This window comes from Magallana gigas, chromosome 2, assembly GCF_963853765.1.
Source record: "Magallana gigas chromosome 2, xbMagGiga1.1, whole genome shotgun sequence".
Classification (NCBI taxonomy): domain Eukaryota; kingdom Metazoa; phylum Mollusca; class Bivalvia; order Ostreida; family Ostreidae; genus Magallana; species Magallana gigas.
This window is the reverse complement of record NC_088854.1, coordinates 36144770-36157922: the sequence shown is the minus strand read 5'-3', so window position 1 is coordinate 36157922 and position 13153 is coordinate 36144770. Positions and strand designations below refer to the sequence as shown.

Here is a 13153-nt window from a genome sequence, read left to right as displayed (position 1 = left end):
ATAATACAGATCGGCATGGCAGAAAAAGAACTTCATTCAATGGTCAAGAGATCTGCAACAATTTTAATTCTTCAAGACGCTGCAACCGTAGCAACTGTCCCTATCAACACGTTTGTACCCTATGCAAAGGCAAAGACCACTCAGCCGTCACATGCACCCAATCAAACAAAACCAAACCCAAAAACTCAACTCAGCCCTCCAGCACCCAAAAAGAAGATAAGTGACTATATGATCTAAAAGTGTCTCAATCTCTTATAAACATTCAACAGTTAAAACTCGAACTTAAAAACCATGAAAACTCAGAATTTGTCTCCTATATCTTGGACGGATTCACATTCGGTTTTGATACAAAAGTCAAAAAGTTAAATCTCAAAATTCAAGAATGCAAGAACTTATTATCTGCCCAACAGAACAAATCAGCAGTTGATGAACTTCTTTCCTCTGAAATCAAAAAAGGCTTCCTCTCCGGTCCATACCAGACAGCCCCTTTCCAACAGTATAGAGTTTCCCCTCTGGGAATAGCCGAAAGGAAATACTCAAAAAAGAAAAGACTCATCGTAGACCTCTCAGCTCCACACAACAATGACGCGCACCCAAGCATCAATGACTTAATAGATAAGGACGAATGCTCATTATCCTATGTCAGCATTGATGATGCCATCAAATGTATAAAGAAATTTGGAAAGGATGCATTGATGTGCAAAACGGACATATCTGACGCCTTCAAGCTCATTCCTATTCTACCATCTCAGTACCACCTGTCTTGTGTTAAATGGAGAAATCAATACTATTTCTATACTAGACTGGCTTTTGGGTGCCGTTCCAGCCCAAAAATTTTTGATCAGTTTTCTCAAGCAATTTGTTGGATTGCTGAAAATAACTATGGAATAGAGTGTATTCTTCATCTACTCGACGACTTTCTCACTATAGACCGTCCAGATTTCCCGGCAGACCGTACAATGGTTGTTCTTACCATGTTATTCAATAAGCTCAACGTTCCCCTTGCAAAAAACAAAACCATGGGTCCAGACACCGTCATAGAATACCTTGGAATTATCCTGGATTCACATCAGATGCAAGCACGTCTACCTATGGACAAAATACTTAGAATATGGGAAATGCTCGAATCCTTCAGCAATAAGAAAAGTTGTACCAAACGCGAGCTACTGCAACTCCTAGGGCACCTAAACTTTGCGTCACGTGTTATAATACCAGGAAGATCTTTCGTTTCCTACTTACTGAGCCTTGCATCATCAGTCCGCGAATTACATCACCATGTTCATCTTAACGCTGAATGTCGAGAGGACATTCTTATGTGGAAGTTATTCTTAGAACAATGGAATGGAGTTTCCTTCTTCTACGACATCGAAAGGACACCCGCCGACAGCATGCAACTATACACAGACGCATCATCAACAGTTGGATTTGGTGGTTTCTTTCAAGGACAGTGGTTCTGCGACAAATGGCCAGAAGATTTACCAAAGGAAGAAGATAAAGAAATTTCCATGGCCTTCAGAGAATTGTATCCCATTGTGATCGCTTCACTCCTATGGGGTCACCTTTGGACATCTAAGCGCATTTTGTTTTATTGTGACAACGAAGCCACAGTAAAAATCATACACAAAGGACGCCCAAAATCACTTTCTATTATGAAATGGCCAAATTCAGATGCCTAGCTCCCACTGCAGACAGCCAATCTCAGCCCTGCCCTCCCATGGAGAAAGTTCTTTGGAAACTTCCAGTAGGATAAGTGCACTAATGTCAAGCTCAGTTTCATCTTCAACTCAAAGTGTCTACCATTCAGGACACCAGACATACACCAAGTTCACTCAAATGAACAATTATTCTCTAGTTGCCACTGAAGATACTCTCATGCATTTTGCGACCTACTGCCTCGATTCTTTGAACTTGTCTTATCACACCATAAAGTTATACCTGTGTGGAATTCGTTACTACCACTTATTACAAGGTATTCCTAACCCTTTCACCCTTGAAGACAAATTACCTAGACTGCAAATGCTGCTCAACGGAATTAAACGACAACAAAAGCCTCACCGACCTAGCAGAAAACCTATCACCACCGAAATTTTACACGACATGGTAAAATCACTTCAACAAGGAATTTTTACACATTATTCCGATATTCTGATGTCTACAGTGTGCGTAGTGGCCTTTTTTGGATTCCTCAGATGTGCGGAGTTCACCTGTAAATCATCATTTGACCCCGAATGCAACCTGTGTTTCAGTGATCTCGCTATGCATGATAACCATGCAGTTCTTACCTTGAAACAATCGAAAACCGATCCATTTCGTAAAGGAATCGACATCAAATTATTCCGTACCAAAAGTACAGTGTGTCCAATTCAACAATTGTCAACATATTTATCCATGAGGAATTCAACCTTTGCTTGCAAATCTAACGACCCATTGTTCATCATGGAAAACGGTAATGCTCTGACCAGATCTCGATTCCTTGAAATGCTCAAACAGCTCCTACATTGTGCGGGACATTCAGAAAGTGGTATTACCGGTCACTCCTTCCGTATAGGTGCTGCCACGTCCGCAGCCAAGGCACGCATCGAAGACCACCTCATCAAATCAATGGGTCGTTGGTCTTCAGACTCGTACTTAAGATACATCAGAACAGCCGATTCTACGATTCAACACGCCCAGCTATCCATGCTTCATTCGCAGTGACTTCGTTAACATGCAAACTTGAACTTAATTCCGAAACCCTTTGCGAAGTTTCATTTATTTCTTTATTCTATTGCTAAGATTCTGGAACATCCATGTAAATAGATTCTATGCATATGTTGTTTACATGTACACATAACCATGTCTCTTATCATTCTTCATCGTTTCATTTAACTTTACAATATGTGCGTAATTCATGTGTTAACCTGTATTACCATGGCATAATTTCACACTTTATGGGGTACTCAGTCACTCATGCTTCATTCCTGAGTTTTGGCCCTAATATTTCATATTTTTCCCCATTAAGTATTCATTTGCTAATTGCAATATAATTACTTGTATCATTTTTATTGCTTGTACAATTCAGTCCGTCTCAGTATTCTCGTACTGACGAAGTTCTACCTCGTAGATCTTCCAACCTTTGTCACATGCCCTGCAGGGTTCAACAACTATCGTTGTGGCGATGTCACACACATCGGGTAGCTTCTACCACGTGGATGCTTCAACCCAGCAGGTTCTTCTTTCTTAAGTGAGTGACTGAGCCAGTTTTTACTCCAGTATGTGTTGATAAGCTTGTATATATATTAATTGTAGATTTGTAGATGTTTTCTATATAAAATGTTTCTTTCTTAAACTATATCTTTTTATTCTTGAGAAATAAAACATAGTTTAAACAGCAACTAGTGGCAACTGCATAGTAGCTTCTGTATTCAGAATTTTATTCAGAATGCTTTTATTACATGTTAGGCTGAATGTTTATTGTTTAAAAATCTAAATGAAACTTTATTATTCTTGTTTAAGATAAATAGAACAGACATAAAGTACAGCCCAGTGAAAGGAACAAGTTCATCGCAAGAAGAAGAATTTTAATGCTACCACTGTCCAGAACTACTAAGTCTGCTGTAACCATGATGTGATCATATGAGTGCTTCACCGGTCTGGACAATGCTCGAAAATCCCCCAAAAAGGCCTATTTCCATAAACTACGACTCAGGTTACATTAACAACAGCCAAGGACACTCCTTATTGATTCGAATGGACACATCTCTACAACCCGACTAAACATCTGCAGAACAAGACTTTTTAACTGTAAAGTATTCTCATTTCAAAAAACCTATAAAAGTATTTTTTTTTATATGATCAAATACCAGTATATTACAATGTCTGTCTGTAAGCTAGAATCTTAGAAAATCACATGGTTTTGACTTATTAAATGATTGATTAGACCTTGCAGATATTAACTTTCATTTTCTTAAATAATTTGTTATATTTGCAAATATTGCATAAAATATTAGACTCCATGTAACATATATCCTCACACCTCCAAGTTGATAAGTGTTAACTACTTTTTTTTCCATTTTCTTTGTTTAAACATTTATTGATAACTTAGTTTTTATTTGCAGCAATATAATAAATTAAGAAACCAATCTTAAATGTAACAAGAATAGAATTCCTGGGTCCCCCGCCGGTCAAGCTGTCTAGTATCGAGTCCATCGACCAAGGCTGATTTAGGAACTTGACCAAGGTATTAGTGGTATAAACATTTAGTACAAATTTAATGAAAATCCGTCAAAATTTGTAGGCACGAGAGCGCTTACAAGGCCAATTTTCGGATAAACTGGAGTCATTATTGTGGTCAAAGTCCCATAACTCCAACAAAAAGGATCAACCAATGCTGATTTTCGAACTTGACCAAAGTATTATTGATATAAACATTTGGTATAAATCTAATGAAAATCCGTCAAAATTTGTAGGCATGAGAACGCTTACAAGGCCAATTTTTGGATAAAACGGAGTCATTATTGCGGTCAAAGTCCCATAACTCCAACAAAAAGTATTGACCAATGCTGATTTTCGAACTTGACCAAAGTATTAGTGGTATAAACATTTGGTATAAATTTAATGAAAATCTGTCAAAATTTGTAGGCATGAGAGCGCTTACAAGGTCAATTTTTGGATAAAACAGAGTCATTATTGCGGTCAAAGTCCCATAACTCCAACAAAAAGTATCAATCAATGCCGATTTTCGAACTTGACCAAGGTAATAGTAGTATAAACATTTCGTATAAATTTAATGAAAATCCATCAAAATTTGTAGGCATGAGAGCGCTTACAAGGTCAATTTTTGGATAAAAAAGAGTCATTATTGCGGTCAAAGTCTCATAACTCCAACAAAAAGTATCGACCAATGCTGATTTTCGAACTTGACCAAGGTAATAGTGGTATATACATTTGGTATAAATTTAATGAAAATCCGTCAAAATTTGTAGGCATGAGAGCGCTTACAAGGTCAATTTTTGGATAAAACAGAGTCGTTATTGCGGCCAAAGTCCCATAATTCCAACAAAACGTATCGACCAATGCTGATTTTCGAACTTGACCAAGGTAATAGTAGTATAAACATTTGGTATAAATTCAATGAAAATCCGTCAAAATTTGTAGGCATGAGAGTGCTTACAAGGTCAATTTTTGGATAAAAAAGAGTCATTATTGTGGTCAAAGTCTCATAACTCCAACAAAAAGTATCAATCAACGCTGATTTTCGAACTTGACCAAGGTAATAGTAGTATAAACATTTCGTATAAATTTAATGAAAATCCATCAAAATTTGTAGGCATGAGAGCGCTTACAAGGTCAATTTTTGGATAAAAAAGAGTCATTATTGCGGTCAAAGTCTCATAACTCCAACAAAAAGTATCAACCAATGCTGATTTTCGAACTTGACCAAGGTAATAGTGGTATATACATTTGGTATAAATTTAATGAAAATCCGTCAAAATTTGTAGGCATGAGAGCGCTTACAAAAAAGTGTGACGGACGGACACACGGACGCACGGACAGACGCCCGGCATTTCTATGTCCCCGCACCGCATTGCGGCGGGGGACAAAAACACTGCATTAGGAGATGAATGCGTGGGTCATAGAAATGATAAAATACACCATACAATATTCAATTATGTCGTATATGAAAATATATAAAGACAACATATACCCCATGTATTACAATTTTTTTTATAACAAAATTACTTGCATGGAAAGTTGTTTCCATGTGGGTTTTATTTTAATCTGTGTTATGTAACTAATATTGGAATAAGCGTTTATATCATAAGTAAAATGCTCGTATTGATGAGAATTGTAAGGTGAATGATCTTTGTGATACTTTGTACTTTATACATTCATGCTACAAAAAGCAAGTACATGTACATGTAGTAATACTTGACATATATAAACAATGTATATTTTACTTCATGTCTTGGATTTAAAAATATTAATGTAGGTAAAGTAGTGAAATGTAGGAAGGTAAACCGTGTGTAAAGAAGAATATTCATCAGGAATGAAGTGTGTTGCAATCTGACAGCATAATTAATTAAATGTGTACATCATATTTTTGCACATGATTTGACAGACTGCTCCATTGTTAGCTTTTTATTGGCCAACAAGCTTTTCATATCTCCCTCTGGGTCATCTATTAAATACTAACAGGCTTATGATATTAAAGTCTGATCAGTTGGTACATCATGGGTGGAAATGAGAAGTTCACTTTGGACTTAATGGATTATCAAAAAAATGATATCAAATCCTGTTCTATTGTAAAACATTAGATTATATTACTAACAAAGAAATGGTTTATCCCAACTTGTAAGTGGGTCGCGTTGACCTCATTTTGGAATTTATTGACATACATATTCAAATCAAATCTGGGTCATACCTCTATAGTCAACTACTATCTTGTAGTGTATTTTTTTTTTTTTTTTTAAAGATGGATACTTTACACTTTTCAAAAATATTTTATGGTGTACATATTCATTGTAGTTCAAAACAAATTGAGACAAGTGTATCATGTTCATGTAACAGTGAAGTTTTCTTTGTTTATTCATGTACATGCAGTTTTGTTGTAAATTGCATTCATATTTTTAAAAAAGTAAGATCTTTGTTGCATTTTTAAAGGGAGATTTGATAGGCATTTAATCGAGATGAAAAAAAATACAAATGTAAAGATTTCTATGGGAGTTTATTTTTCTTGTGCAATTTTATCATTTTTTAAATAAACGTCCCTAATAAGGGAATTGCCATATGGATGTTTCTCCATTATTGTATCTTGGCTGTATTTTATTTATTATTGGAAACAATTTCAGATTTTTGAACAAAAATAAATTTGGAACTGTTTGAAATTGTTTTGTTTTTACATAAAGTAGAAACCTTGCTCAGCTTTTGTGAAAGCAAAAATATAAAAAGTTTCAGTAAGTTTCAGTTGCGGAAACCCTTTGTAAACAATATGTATCCCAATTGTATATGGAGGTTGAAACTATGCAGAAACTTCAAGTTTCAGTAAGTTTCCGTCGCGGAAACCATTTGTAAACAATATGTATCCCAAACGTATATGGAGATTGAAACTATGCAGAAACTTCACAGGGCGAAAAACAATCTTTAAGCAAGTCCTTAAAGGTGGCTTAAAGGTGACTTAAAGGAGCTTAAAGGCTATACAACCTTTAAGCCGCCTTTAAGTCACCTTTAAGCAAGTGCTTATAGGTCCTTAATGTCCAAACTTCTTTAAGCTACCTTTAAGCCACCTTTAAGCCACCTTTAAGCATCTTTAAGTGGCATTTACGCTCTCTTTACACTGCCTTTACACTGTCTTTAAGTGGCCTTTAAGTCAATATTGATCAAGCTGAACAATAAAAACATATATTAAATGCAAAAGCTCTTTTATAGAGATGGGAGGGGGTCATCCGAGTGATAATATAATTTCCAAGGAAGGGGGGGGGTATTCCAGGCGGTTTTAATCGTCGCTCCATTAAACACAGATCGCTATCATCAGCACCGCTCTGATGGACACAGATTGCCGTTATAAAATTCTTTATAATTTTTTGGGGGGTTTCAAAATTATTGTAGGTACTGTATCTTAATATGTGCATAAAACTAATTAAAGTATGTTTGTTTCCTATTATAAATTAACCGGTGAAAAAAATCTCTCTCTCTCTCTCTCTCTCTCTCTCTCTCTCTCTCTCTCTCTCTCTCTCTCTCTCTCTCTCAGTTCATCCGGTTATTAAACAAAATAAAGATAATGAACCAAAAATGCATGATTTTAATTTGTTAATCGGTTTAAGGTTTGTATTTTTTTTTCAATTTTCATTATTTCTAACTCTAGATCTGCTATATACATGTTAAAGATGAAAAGACTCTCAACTGCCTTTGTTATATCGGGCAGGATATTACTGCTTTGTTTGTCTAGACATAGTTTTGTTCGTTTGTGTATATCTAATTAGAGTCTATTGTTTGTCCAACTTAAGAAAACCCCTGGAACTAACACAGAATATACAAGATATACACAACAGGTGTGTCGTGTGCCCAGGTGCACGTCAGGGTTTCTAAAGGCGTTGAATCTTAGTATGTACGAGTATACGATAAGTCTAGTGAATAAAAGTTAATTTACATTTGTAATTCATTTTCAAAGTATTATTTCCTAGCTCTGGGTTTCAAAGATGTTACGTCTACAAATTAACGATACATGTATGTAAGAGTAAAATCTTGAGGCTAATTAATTAATGTACCGGTGATCATAAATAGGGGTTGATTATTTAAATATATGTATAAGGGTAAATATGTCAAATATACCCGGCCTGGCACATCATACAATTGTATGTACAAGTCATTTGCAATTGCCACATGCAGTAAATACGTCACCGGTAATTGGTAATTTTGTTTGTTATAGAATTGATAGTTTAAAAATCATGTACATGTACATACAATTACATGTAAATATTTAAACATATTGGAACGGCGCCGCGATCATGAAAACCGGGAAACTGCGGGAAATTGAACAAATACCCTAATAGTATCAATGCATTTAATAAAAGAAATGATTTCATTTTCTTTCTTACATTTTTATAGCTATAAATTAGATGAACGCATATCTTCTCGGTTTAAATTTATCAACTAAGAAAGCCTACTATAGTGAACCTAACAGTTTCCATTTAGGTATAATATATTTTTGTTCACTGAAGACCAAGTTCCGTATTTCCTTCTAAATACATGCATGCATGTAATTTATAAATAAGATATAATTGATTGTTACAAACTGAATGGTTTGTCAAAATCTTTTCAAGTAAACACATTCAATACAGTGATTCAATATCCACTGATATATAGGATATAAAAACGCACAGTTATATGTCAGTCGCCGTGGCGCAGAGGATGTGTGGTGATGCTAGTAAGCTAAGGGTCCCGGGTTCAATTCTCGCCGTGGCCGGGTTTTTTTTGTGGTTTTTTTTTCATTTTTCTTTCTAGAACAAAAACCGTTTTAATACCTTTTCTTTCATAAAGTTAATACATTTTGTTGGAAATTAAGCACAATATTGAATTAAATTTTTTTTTAATGGCTTAAAGGTGGCTTAAAGGTAGCTTAAAGGTGGCTTAAAGGTGGCTTAAAGAAGTTTGGACATTAAGGTCCTATAAGTTGTCCTTAAAGGTGGCTTAAAGGTGGCTTAAAGATAGTCTTTAAGCTGCCTTTAAGCCATCTTTACGCTTTCTTTAAGCCACCTTTAAGCAATACTTATAGCTTAAAGGTAGCTTAAAGGTGGCTTAAAGATCGTCTTTAAGCTACCTTTAAACACCTTTAAGCTATCTTTAAGGAGGACTTAAAGATGGTCATTCATCCTGTGCTTCAAGTTTCAGTAAGTTTCCGTTGCGGAAACCATTTGGGTTCATGGACAGCCTAAGTTTCAGCACTGCGGAAACTCAATGAAACTTGAAGTTTCCGTGCTGAAACCTGTCGGAAACTTAAAGTAACCTTAAGTTTCCGCAGAGTTTCCAAAGGGTTTCCGCAGCGCTGAAACCAGATATTTCATCCAGTGATTGCTTATCCTAATCACTGTCAATGTATTGACAGGCATATCACTCTATTGTACTAAGACCCACCCTTTAATTTCATCTTTATTTAAAAACAACAAATGGCTACTGCACAAACCAAAGATGATTTTCTGCTGTAATATTTACATTTAATTATCCTCATAACAATATTGTGTCAGAACTATGGATATGATTTATGATTTAAAGACGTCATTTTTATTTACTCATGTCTGAAAAACTATCAACTATGTAGTTACAGCATATCATCCAATTAATTATTCCGTAAAAGGATTTAATATTTAACAATTAAGCCATTTCTAATGATCAACCAAAATTTCAGAGTCAAATGTATTATTATTGTAAAGATACAAAGCTCACAACTCTGCTAGGTTTGAGTCATGTTTTTGTTCACATGACTTTATTACATTCAAATTATGATTTTAAAACTAAGTATGTCCTTTACAGCATTTGGCGAGCCATTTCTAATGATCAACCAAAATTTCAGCCTCAATCGTAGAATTATAAGAAAGATACAGAGCTCACAATTCTGCTAGGTTTGAGTCTTGTTTTTGTTCACATGAGTTTATTACATACAAATTAAGATTTTTAAACTTGGTATTTCCTTTTCAGCATTTAAAATGTAAACAAACAAAAGCAAGGCCTCAGCTGTGTGCAAACATAGAACTGTGAGCAAAGCTCTGTTAGCTTGCTTATGAATATGGTTTGTAAATGGAAAATTGTAAACAAGAGATGTTTGTGAAACACTTATGCCCCCCTCCCTTGGAAAAATCCACAAATAAAATGAACGTAAACTGCAAATAACTAGAATTTTTTTTACGTCCAATGGCCATAACTCTGTCGAAAATTGCTCGATCGTACCCAATATCAAACTAGACCTAGATATTATCATGATAAACCTGTATACCAAATTTCATTTCAATATGTTCATCCTCTGCGAAAAAAATGAGCGGAAACTGCAAAAAAATAGAATTTTTCTACGTCCAAGGGCCATAACTCTGTCGAAAATTGCTCGATCGTACCCAATATCGAACTTGATTTAGATATTAATTATCATGTTAAACATGTATACCAAATTTCATTTCGATATGTTCATCCTCTGCAAAGAAAATGAGTGGAAACTGCAAAAAACTAAAATTTTCTACGTCCAAGGGCCATAACTCTGTCGAAAATTGCTCGATCGTACCCAATATCAAACTTGACCTAGATATTATCATGATAAACCTGTATACCAAATTTCATTTCAATATGTTCATAGTCTGCGAAGAAAATGAATGGAAACTGTTGGTGGACCGACAGACAGACAGACAGACAGACAAACAGACAGACAGCAGCAAAGCAATATGCCCTCCCTTCTTCGAAGGAGGGCATAAACAATTAAAACAGAGTAAAATGCACTGAAACAAAGAACACAATTTTTTTTTTAAATGAGTCACATATGTACCTACATGCAGAGACATGTATAACAATTATTTATGTCTTTGCTACATGTACATATTTCCATCAGCAAAATTAATCTCTGTTTAGACTGAATAGTCTCAAGAAAATACTGAGCAACTAACAAAACACATTGCATGCATTAATCAACCATTACGCGAAGATCATACCAATTTACCAATAGAATTGTATTTTAGTATGTTGTTTATGTATGGTACCCATTAATGCATCTTATTTTGTACAAGTAAACAGTCAGCTGCAGGGCTCTACATTAACTTTTTTTCCTACTTGTCTATTCGGACAAGTGACCAAAACATTTACTTGTCCGAACTTCAACTTCACTTGTCCGAAAAATTTTCAATATTAAAGATCAAATATTGTCAACTTGAAAACTACAGTACTCTATTACTAAAATAAAATCATTTATTGATTACTCTAGCTATAATTAATAACCTGACTTTTTAAATGGAAACTTAAAGTGTCTTTCCTATATGTACATGTATTTGTTTTCTATAACATTAAACATGATTTGTCAGCTGTAGCTTTGTCATGGCAAATTACAAGACATTTTAAATTTAGCATCAGGTTTAACAATACATGTAACTGTTATATTGATTTCTCAGCTGTTTTTTAAACTAAACATGGCAAGTCATCATAGTCTATCAATGATGAATGAAACCTAAAATAAGTTACATTTCTTTCCATAATCCTTTATCTTTGCTACCTTTTCTTCCTTTCTTTTTCTTAACATATGTGTTTGGTACTTTGTAAGAACTATAAGATCCACACCTTGAAAGTTGTTTGAAGTTAGTGAACTTCAATCCCGATCAAGAGTAACTCAATTGCATTGCAATTTGATGTCGGGATCAAAATTCAAAATAACTAATCGATAAACTTATAACGAGACTACGGATAAACTTATCACAAAACTTTCTTTTCTTTGGAGACTTCTTTTAGTACATAAAAAATGCACTTGTCCAGTTGGACAAGTGGCCAGCAATATTCACTTGTCCGCATATTTTTTTAACTGGTACTGGACAAGCGGACAAGCGTTAAAGCTGAACACCGCTCGTAAATAGGCACCGTCACACAGATACCTGGTATATAAACCCTTCGATTTTGTTACACCCGATTGCACACCTGAACCTCGTGGCCGACATGTAGTATTCCTTTCGTGGTCTTTAGATTTTATGCATTTTTTTCTTATCTTATGTTCATTTTCTGTTCGTAAATAATGCATTGACCAATTTATTTGATGTTAGTATTCTCCTGGCTTCAAAAAGTGCGTAAAATTTGATAATTTCATCGCGACCGGGTAACACGGCGAGGCAAAATGTACGTCCACACAGGTGAGACCTCTACAGCGAAGTACTTTGAACTGTTTAGAGGTCTGTCCCTTATATAAGGGTTGTAGGGACAGCAGTGATTAAAGAGAAATATGGCGGACAGTGCCTATTTACGAGCGGTGTTCAGCTTTAATGTCGAGCCCTGAGCTGTCTTATTTACCAATGTCTATGTTTGATAAATATGTAAAAATTACAAAATACAGGTGATAGTTCCCCAAGTTACAAAGCGTAATTAATGAAAATGAAACGAAAATCAAAACAAGCAAAAACCACCATCAAAGGTGAAAATGTCAAAACATTGGAATATTTAATCTCAATTTACTTCACAAAATTGGCACCAATGTATCTTGCATGTTTCAAAGATTCCCTTCACACACAAACTATTCCACAACAACCAGATTGAACAATTTATCATATGTCCAACATGGCTGCTCCAAAGAGGTTTTCGAGATGTGGAATATCGAACCCGAAGTTATAAAATGATTGAATGGTGAAACCCCCTTCCCATTATTATTAATTCCGTAATAACTCAAATTCGGAAAAAGATTGACCCTTAATTTTTGCAACTCATGTTTTTCTTTCTTTAAGGATGATTTATCCTAAATCAAGTTGAATTTGACGCAGTAGTTCTTGAGAAGAAGATTTTTAAAAACACACCCCTTTTTTTTTTTACAGTTCCAAGATTTTCTCTGCTTTTAATTAAAACTGGCCTTTAATTACTGCAATTTATATTTACTTTTCCATAGGAATGCTTTGTGCCAAATTTGGTTGAAATCGGCCCAGTGGTTTAAGAGAAGAAGTTCAAAATG

At 35.0% G+C, this 13153-nt stretch overlaps 1 protein-coding gene and 1 long non-coding RNA gene across 4 annotated transcripts in view; one reads left to right on the top strand and one right to left on the bottom strand.

The window, feature by feature from the left end:
- The window catches only part of LOC136272970 (uncharacterized), a 14858-nt gene extending 10761 nt beyond the window's left edge, over positions 1-4097 (top strand). Inside the window, exon 4 of the long non-coding RNA XR_010711070.1 lies at positions 3496-4097. This is a non-coding gene — a long non-coding RNA (uncharacterized lncRNA). The remainder of the gene's footprint in view (positions 1-3495) is intronic.
- LOC105319293 (ubiquitin carboxyl-terminal hydrolase 25) overlaps positions 1-13153 on the bottom strand; it is a 196348-nt gene that overhangs the window by 111348 nt on the left and 71847 nt on the right. The window lies entirely within an intron of this gene.